Source organism: Benincasa hispida, chromosome 2 (genome assembly GCF_027475165.1).
Source record: "Benincasa hispida cultivar pf3 chromosome 2, pf3_genome.v1.1, whole genome shotgun sequence".
Classification (NCBI taxonomy): domain Eukaryota; kingdom Viridiplantae; phylum Streptophyta; class Magnoliopsida; order Cucurbitales; family Cucurbitaceae; genus Benincasa; species Benincasa hispida.
This window is the reverse complement of record NC_143479.1, coordinates 57,181,090-57,190,636: the sequence shown is the minus strand read 5'-3', so window position 1 is coordinate 57,190,636 and position 9,547 is coordinate 57,181,090. Positions and strand designations below refer to the sequence as shown.

General features: G+C 35.4%; 1 long non-coding RNA gene across 1 annotated transcript; it reads right to left on the bottom strand.

Moving 5' to 3' along the window:
- Positions 1 to 6,754: 6,754 nt before the first annotated feature.
- LOC150038031 (uncharacterized) lies at positions 6,755 to 8,492 on the bottom strand. The gene is made up of 3 exons (XR_016527913.1): positions 8,180 to 8,492; positions 7,780 to 7,932; positions 6,755 to 7,227 (listed from the first exon to the last, which is right to left on the bottom strand). It is a non-coding gene; the product is annotated as an uncharacterized LOC150038031 (long non-coding RNA).
- Positions 8,493 to 9,547: the final 1,055 nt, after the last annotated feature.

Sequence of the window (9,547 nt, the reverse complement as noted above, 5' to 3'; positions counted from 1 at the left end):
GGACCTGTAGATCAGAAGCTCCAACGATGTGAGATTAATTGGCTAAATTAATTAACCAAATTAATCAATATTTGTTAATTGTGGGTACACTCCACTAAAGACTCACAACTGCACTCTTCTCGCTACAAATATGTTTCTGTGTCCATGGATCTAGACCAATAATAACAAGTTAGTCCTTCACGAGTCTTCGTAACACCAGTTGGGTCAAATTATCATTTTTCCAATAGGTTACTTTTACATCCTTAAGTACTAGTGCTCCTCTAATGAAAAACTTGTTTATTGTCCAACCATTAAACAGAAACCCCTCTCGGGCCAGTACTTAAGGGAACACTCATCTAATGACCCTGAAGTCGGGAAGGAGTGAAATCCATCTTGTATGATTATGTTCCCAACTATAAAACCCTGAATTTCATCCAAGTGAATTAGGTTAGAACTTGGTTAGAAAGGAAGCTTGAAGAAGGATAAAAGAGAAGGAAAATGCCTTAAGTGTTGAAAACTAGACCTTAAAGGCTAAAACTTAAGTTGTGGTTAAGTGAAGTTTTAGGTGACAAAATTTTGGCTAAGTATGGAAGGTATGTGTTGATGCCATGCATTAAGATGAGAGAGTGCAAAACAATGGCCTTGCCATTTGAAGTGTAGGCGTTGAAATTGTCATTAAAGGTTAGGCAAGCTTATTAAGTGTGGAATGCTTAAGGACACCATGCTTGGTGTGAAACATGTGGCCAAGACACCAAGCAATGAGTGTTGTGCTTGGCAAGTCCATGATGGACACATGGTGTGGGTGGCCGAGCAATGACATTCAAGAGTTTTCTAGGTGGGGGCATAAAGGACATGTCAAATGAAAGGTGTTGGTCAAGGCAATTAGAGGTTAGTTGATTGCATAAGTGGGCAAGGCAATGCCTTTGCATTGAAGGCATGTGATGGCTAAATCATTGTGAGGTTATTGAAGGCTTCATGGATGCATGTGACAAGGCTGGCCTAGGCGAGGAGGTTAGGTTTTGTTGCGTTGAAGAGCATGTGACAGCCTAAAGGATGAGCGCATGATTGAAGATGCGATGGACAAAGAGGTTATGCGCCAAGGGTAATCAATGTGTGGGAAAAAGTGTACAGCAAAGGGAAGAAGTATGCGATAGCCTTGAAGTAGCATGAGCACAAGAAAGAGCCAAGCGTTAGGACATAGCAGGCATTCATGAGAGGCATATGGCCATTAGGATGAAGCATGTGTTGACAAGGTGTGTCTTGGAGAGCAAGGATAAGTTAGCAACTCATCGGGACAAGTGGCTGATCAAGGGTGAATTGGGCTTGAACCAAGGCAAGGTGGAAGCATGAGATGACATGCAAGGAAGAGGCTTTGCGTTGGCCAAGAGAGGTGAAGACACTTTAGGGCAGAGGTGTTAAGGGTAGGCGTTGGCAGCATGAGGGAAGGACACTTGGACATGCAAAGAAAGAGGAGGTGTCAAGCTGAAGGCAAGTTTGGACATCGATAAATAGGGCAGCTTGGGAGGCTTGGTTCTCATAATTCACTCGTACCTTTTGAGTAATTTTAGTGTGAGGGTGTTCAGAGGGGAGTGAAGGGAGGGATTCTGGGCTGCCGTTTGAGTTGGAGTTGTGAGGAAAGAGGAATCAACGTTGGAAGGCTGAAGGCTTTATAGGACGCATAGCACAACACAGATGCCCATCGTCTGTCATGCATGCTTGCGCGCGCGCCCAGCAGCCCCATCGCCCAGCCCTGCCCGTGCGTCCTCGCCAATGCACAGATGCCCCACACCAACCACGCACAAATGCTGAATGCAGTGTGGACACTCTCCAGCACGCACGACTGCACGACTGAGAGCCCCAGCGCACACCTGCCTGCATCCCACCGCCCAACCTTGTATGCATGATCGCTCAGCGCACGCCCAACTCAATGCAATGCCCAGCGCCTGAATCCTGCCCACCTTGTGCGATGCCTGACGCTCAGTAGCAACCTGTTGCATGCGACAATGCCCCTCTGGTAGCCTCAACACCCATCAGCCACCAAATAACCTCCAAAGGTTGTTTTTGGGAAGTTAGGCCTATTTTGGTATTTTTAAAGAGGGTAAGCTGGTTATTTTAATTTTAAGCTATTTTTGGATTAAAATGGAATAATTAGAGGAATTTTTTGACTAATTTGAGATTTCTTGAAAAGAAGTAAAATTCAAGGAAACCGAGCCAGGAGTTGTGCTAGGAAAATTCCTGAAAGATAACAAGAGGACTGTGAGTGGTTTTATTATTTTATGTTAAATTTTATATATAATATGTTATTATATATATGTAAAGTTTGGAAAATTGGAAATTGGAAGCCGGGAAGTGCATTTTCTGGATTTGATTGGTTGATTTAATTCATGTTATTTTGCTTGTTATAACTTGTATTGGAAACTGAGATTGTACCCTAGGGAATTGTTAGCGTGCCTATAGCACGTCTAACGGAATAATGTCAACATGTTCACATTCGGCGAGCTATAAGGGTATTCGAATTGTTTCCACATCATTCATATCGGGAATTCATGGGAATACACGAGGAAATACATGATCATGTCAGGAATATCGAGTTACCAGACTGAAAGGGTTGTATTACTATATGTGATGATTATCTTAGTGTGAAAATTGTTTTCCCATAAATGTGTTCCTTAAACAAAACTTGCTTTCATGTGAAGAATACTACTCACTAGGCTTTCTAGCTCACGTTTTCCAATGTTTTATTCCCCTCAGGTAGCGGAAAACATAACGTTCTGGGAAAAGCCACCCAATGTCTGGAACTGCTACTCTCTCACAGTGCGAGACTCAGATTGGGTTATCTTTGAAAGTCATTAGAATTGATAAAGCTAATATTATATAATAGTATAAACTTTTGTAACTGTTTATAAAAATTAATTAAGTTCTTACTTATTACCTATTTATGAATTGGTAAAAACTTGGGCAGTTGGTATCACAAGGGTGGTATCAGTTATCTTCACATCTTCTTTCGAGTCTGGGAGACAAGGCTCAAGAGCAGGTGTGACACATTGGTATCAGAGCATAAGGTTCTAGAAAGACTATGAGAATAAAACTTAGTATAGGTTTTGGCTAGCTCGTAGCAAGCTTGGGAAGAACGGTTACAGGAAACCCTAAAGGGAATAGAAAGAGTTAGCTAAAATGTAGTAAATAACCTAAAAGTACTTTCAATGTAGGAAATGTATCCGAGTAGTAGACCCTAGTGGTGGCCGAAATCTAGAACAAGTGATGCTACCTGCAATACTAACTCTAGAGGAAGTAGAGGAAACATTGAGATAAATAATGCTTACTTAGATATTGATTTGAGACACCAGATCATCAACCGAGGAATAAATTTATTGAAATCCAATAAAGGACCTGGATGTCCGAAGTATGGGAAAAATCATAAAGGTCCATGCTTGATGGGTACCGGTATATGTTTTGGTTCTGGTAAACACGGCCATATTAGGAAAAATTGTGTGTACTTTCAGCAGAAAAATAGAAAAAGACAGGAACAGGTTTTGAGGGAAAACCAAATACAATTAGTTGCACCTGTAGGCAGTAGAATTAAGACATTTATGTCGGAGATGACATATTATATAGAGACAAAGAGGACCCATACATCTGGAAGTTCTAGTCTGTCAGTTGGCTCTATTCGAATTACCGAAACTGACATCCCGCGCAAAATAATAATAGAATTTGACGAGAAATCTTCATGTGGGGATTGTGTTGAAGATTCCCATAAATTATGCTTGTTCTGCCAACAACCTGAACACACTCAAGAAGAATGTCCATAGAGGGAAGACGAAAAGCCTACTAAAGAAGCGGTTTTTCAGAGATTAACCCTTGGGGACTAGAAATAATCAGGAAAAAGGAATTGAGAAACTAAGGAAGAATGTAAATAATGTAGTTAGTGTAAATAGGCCTGAATCTTTTCATAATCAATCTTGTGAGTAAATAATAGAAGTCTTGTGTGACTAATATGTAGTGAGTCTTTGAGACTGTTTGGCTTTTTACTCAACTAATATTTGACTATTTGTAGAAAACTATGCTAAGAAGTGGGGAACGTCGAAACCAACCCATCACTAGCAGGTTAAGAGAAGAGAGTAAAAGTGAATCCAGTCATTCCCAAGAAAAAGCTAAGGATGAAGAACAATTACTAAATAGGTTCGTTCAATGACTACATGATAGTCTAGGAACCATACAACTGAATCCTGAGAAGAAATATGGGATAGAACGTCTAAGGTCATTAGGAGCTACTATTTTTTAAGGAACAAAGGACCCTGCTAATGCTGAGGTGTGGATCAATCAAATAGAGAAATGTTTTAAAGTAATGCAGTTCCCTGAAGACAGGAAGGTAAATTTTGCAACCTTCTTACTGCAAAAGCAGTGGAAGATTGGTGGAAAGTGGTAGAAAACAGGAGGAGAGGAAAGGGTGAACCTACCTCGGAAGAATTTCGCAAGGTTTCTATGGAAAATTTTACCTTCGATCATTTCGTGATACGAAGGGAGATGAATTTCTACAGCTCGTACAAAGAAGTATGACTGTAGTAGGGTATGAATTAAAGTACATCGAGCTTTCGAGGTATGCTTTAAATATTATTGAGGACGAGATAGAAAATTGTAAGAGGTTTGAAGTCCGATTAAAGAAAGAGATCAGGACGCCCGTGATAGCAAATGCGGCATGAGTAGGGTTTTCAAAATTGGTCGACGCGGCAATGAGAGTTGAAAGAAGTATGTTGGTGGAAGAACAAGGGTTGGAAGGTAATCGGTGAATAAGTGGAACAAAGAAGAAAGTAAAAATTTTACTCCTAGAATAGAAAATAAAAGTTTGTTTAAACGAAAGGGAACCTAAAATCAGGATTAAGCTTTGGAGGAGCAAACTAATTGGGGAAATCGTTTGGACAACCCTACCCAGATCAATTAAGAGAATCTGTGGCAAATGCTAATCAAAGACCCAGATATTTAACCTGTAATAAATATCACTGGGAAGATGTCCGGAGCAAGTACATACTTACTATAGATGTTATCACACGTCCCGCTCCCACTTACTATAAACACTCTCTTCATTCACCTTGATATTGATTTATACAAATGTCATCGTAGGGGGACACTCAAGTTGTCTCGAGGTCGAGTATAGATCTCACTGGGTGAACTTTTAGGGAAAAACATGAAAATGAAAAATGAAGTATCTTATACCCCATTTTTCTCCTACCGAGTATTTTACCTAGGGTTAATTAACTTAGAAAAATACGACTACTGATTTGAACTAAGTGTGTTTAATTTGCCCAAAAACAACACTTGCCTTTGGATAGTTAAAAATTTTTGATTAACTCTTTAACAAACTTTAATCAAACTTGCATGCTTGTAATAAATCTATCTAATTCACCTTTCCAAGTAAGTTTCTAGGTAGGGGTGTTACATATCCGTCAACTTAAATACTCCAGCCTAGACATAATTCATCTTAGACAAAAGATCCCTTATAGATACATTTGTGACAAAGTTAATCTTTTATTAAGAATCAATTTAATCTTATTAAACCGATTAAAATATTAAACTTAAATTACTAATCTCATTAGAAATATGATCTTAGGTCTATTTGAATCATGTTTTAAAACAATTTTAAAAATGATTTTAAACTAATGTTTGCATGCAACTCTGAATTATTGATTTTTTGTTATAACAATTATAAACAAATGAAATAAATTAAAACCATACATTGCATACTTTGACATACTTTAGTAAATTATAACATTTATAAAATATCTAAGGTAGTGACGTGTTTCATGCAATTTCATTTCATTACTAACATATATATCATTTATATAATAAGGTAATGAAACATACTATAGCATACATTCATACGTTCATCAAACCATATATTATAATAATTATAATATAAATGATGCATGGATATGCTATTAATGCATGCATGCTTATATTATAACACTTATATTATATGATGCATGAGCATGCTATAAATTTAAATCATGCATCTAAAATTATAACATTTATAATATGATGCATGAAATTCAATGCATAAATGCATAACCTATAGTGAGATTTTATACTATATGGCATATAATAATAAAATAAATCATACATCACATGTATAATATAAAAGTAATTAACGGACTGAGATTGGACATCTAAAAAGAAATTTAAATCTAACTATTATAAAAAAAATCATTTGATTTGAAACAGGTGAACCAAGCCTTGAACCGCTCAAACTAAAGAATCGGTCTAGATGAACCCAAAATCGCTCAAACCAGAGAACCCGCGAATCGAATCGGACCAGCAGATCATAAACCACACGCGAATGAGAGCAAAACCAGAGTAGAACCGTGTGACAACTCTATCTCGGACATTGCAATGTCGTGCCCTAGTGTCAAGTTTTCCTTTGTTCGTCACATCACAATGTCGTGACACTAGGGCACAGCGTCACGACGCTACTGTACATTCGCCCACTGTACAGTTTCGAACATCTTTAAAACTTCACCATTTTCCCCTCATTTTCTCCATAATCCGGGCATGAACCATCACGAATGACTCAAGGACTATCAATACAAACTCGATAGCGAACTATGTCCCAAAAACATAGGCCTTTACAAAACCAAATTTGTAAATAAAAGTGAATCTAAGACATCCAATCCCGAAAATATCCATTAAATGCAAACACTTCAACACAAGTTTCATCATATGAATAAACAAAATAAGATACCCAACAACACTGTAAAAAACATTCTAAAAATTTTGGAAAAAATTGGCCCATAAACTTGACTCTGATATCAATTGAAGGAACTCTGTAAGGGATCATAAGCGATAGCGGATCGTCCCAATTTTTCCAAATTTCACAGAATGAAAATTTTACAGTAAAACAACAAAAAATATGCATTTAATTAAATAATTACAGCATGCTGGAAAAACAAACAGAAGAGAATGGATTTGGGTTCAGAACCCTCACCTTTGAAGAATCCAATCTACGTTAAATCAACTTCAAAAGGGACACCACCACAATGGCCATCGCGGTATTCTCAGGAATGAGAACCTAAGAGGAGTGAGCTCTGACTATTTTGGATTTTGATAGGGAAGGGATTTTCTTAGTAGAGAGAAGGAGAAGGAAGGAAAGAGATCACAACACTATCTGTGTTTTTCTTTCAGAAAGAAGAAGATTGAAGCCCCTTCCTCCATTCTTGCACGTTGTGGAGACAAAAAGGAACAACTCCCTCTTTAAAACTGATTTTTTAGAAAAATAATAATAAAAAATAAAATTAATTTTAATAATAAACCTTAATATATATATATATATGATAACTACTTCATCATATAATATATATTAAACTACATGTTATATAAAAAATAACATATAACTTATAATTAATATTGTATCTAATACAATATAACCTATAGTTAATTATCTCAACAACGATATTTAATATAAATTCCATTTATATTAAATTTAATTATAGGAATCCAATTCGCATAATTAATATTTGAATCATATTCAAATATTTAATTTCTCTTAAAAATATATTTTATATTATAATGTATTGAATACATTATAGTAATTATATCATATATAATTAAAATTTAATTAATTATATCATATATAATTAATTTTCTCAATTAATATAAACAATTCAAATTAATCTAAAAACTGATTCTCACTTTAGCTTCAAGTTTCAGCAGTAAATGAATAATTAATTAAACTCTTTAATTAAATTATTCATCATCCATTAAGTTACCAATTAAATACTTTTGGATAGATATATAGTAGCAGCTGCTTACCCGATAAAGCTACGAGACCGAAAGAACCGAGCTCAACTGCACCAAATTCTACCCAATGTTGATTGAGTGTTTCAAAACGGCTGGGAGTTTGTTTTCAACTCCAAATCTATTTACATTTCTGCTCTCTAGATAAAGCCACGATTTTGCAAATCTCTAACATAGTGAAAATAACTAAAACTTAAAATTAAACTTGGGATATATAAACTAAATTTAGGATATATAAACTTCAATTTAAGCATATATTAACTCAAAATTTAGCTTCTGAAATGGGATTTCACACTAAAAAAAAAAAAAAGAAGAAATTAAAACGGTGTCATTTAAGGTTCGAGTATAACCTCACTTTAGTATGGTGGATTTTACAGAGGGAGGGAGAAATCTGTACAGATGGTGGAAAAATTACCTTAGGTCCAAGAGATCGGTTGGTGTCGTTGCTTAAAAAAACTAGTGAATCAGATCTGTTGCAGGGTTGAACATTGTTGGATTTCAATCAAATTTAGTTGATCGTCGTTGCTCAAAATGAAAGAGGAGAAGATCCACAAGAGAGGCAACATGTTTTTGCATGAAGGATGTGGTCGGGATGGATTTCTGGGTACTTTCGACGAGAGGGATGGGTATGGTGCAGAAACTGACGAAAGAGGGATGGGTATGGCGATTGTTTTATGCACGAAGAAGATTGTGAGTGCGGACGATGGGTCAATTGTGGATAAAATTCCAAGAGAGCGAAGGAGACTGTGAATGTAGAGAAAAAGTCGAGAAGGAGACTAACTGCGAAGAAGATGTGTTACGCTTTTTTTGGGAGAGTAAAAATTTTGGGGAAATTAACACAAGTGCTGCTCAAATTAACACAAACTTTTTTTTTAATATATAAAAAGCTATCCTAAAAGGGTATTAAATGGGTTTTCTTGTAGTGATTATTTAGTTTCGAAAGAATTTGAATGAGTTAATTTTAAATGAGATTCAAAATTAAAATATATAATATGAAATAATAATGTATTTGAATAAGATTCGAATATTAAATAGTATGAATGACATTAATATTAAAACTATAGGTTGAATTTCATATGATTGAGATTCATATTAAAATTTTATGTGAACTTTAATATGAATGCGATTCATATTAAAACTATAAATTGAATTTAATGTGAATGAGTTTCATATTAAAACTATAGTTTATCAGAGGAAAATACACTTGAATATGATTTAAATTTAATGTTAATTAAATATATAATACTTAATTAATAATTATTTAATTTAATTTAATAACTAGTAACATGCATTGTTACGGAGGAGTTAACGTGAGTGGGTTGGGAGAAGTTAACTCCTTCACATGTTATGAATGAAGTATTCTACATTTGGTGAAACAAAAAAAATACAAAAAACACTGAAGAAAAGTTCTTTTCTCTCACTCTCAATTCTCTCTCAATCATATATTACTCTAAAAAAAATTGTAGAGAAAGAGTTTCTCTATAAAAGTTCAAAAACTTTTTCCTATCTTCTAAAAGAGGTTCTCACAAATCTTTTCCTTGTTGGAGAATGAGGGAAAGACCTTGTGGTAGTATCTTGTTCAAGATCCAAGCAGAGTTGCAAAAATCGTGATTACAGGGAAGAATTGGAAAAGATTGAAGAGTAGTCTTCAAAGGTATTTTTTTTCCTTTAAAGTTCTTCATAGTAAAAAAATATGCTTAGATAACTATGTTTAAATTTCTCTATATTTTCTGTAAATTTGAAATACAAATTAAAAGTTCAGGTGATCAATCGCTTCCCCACG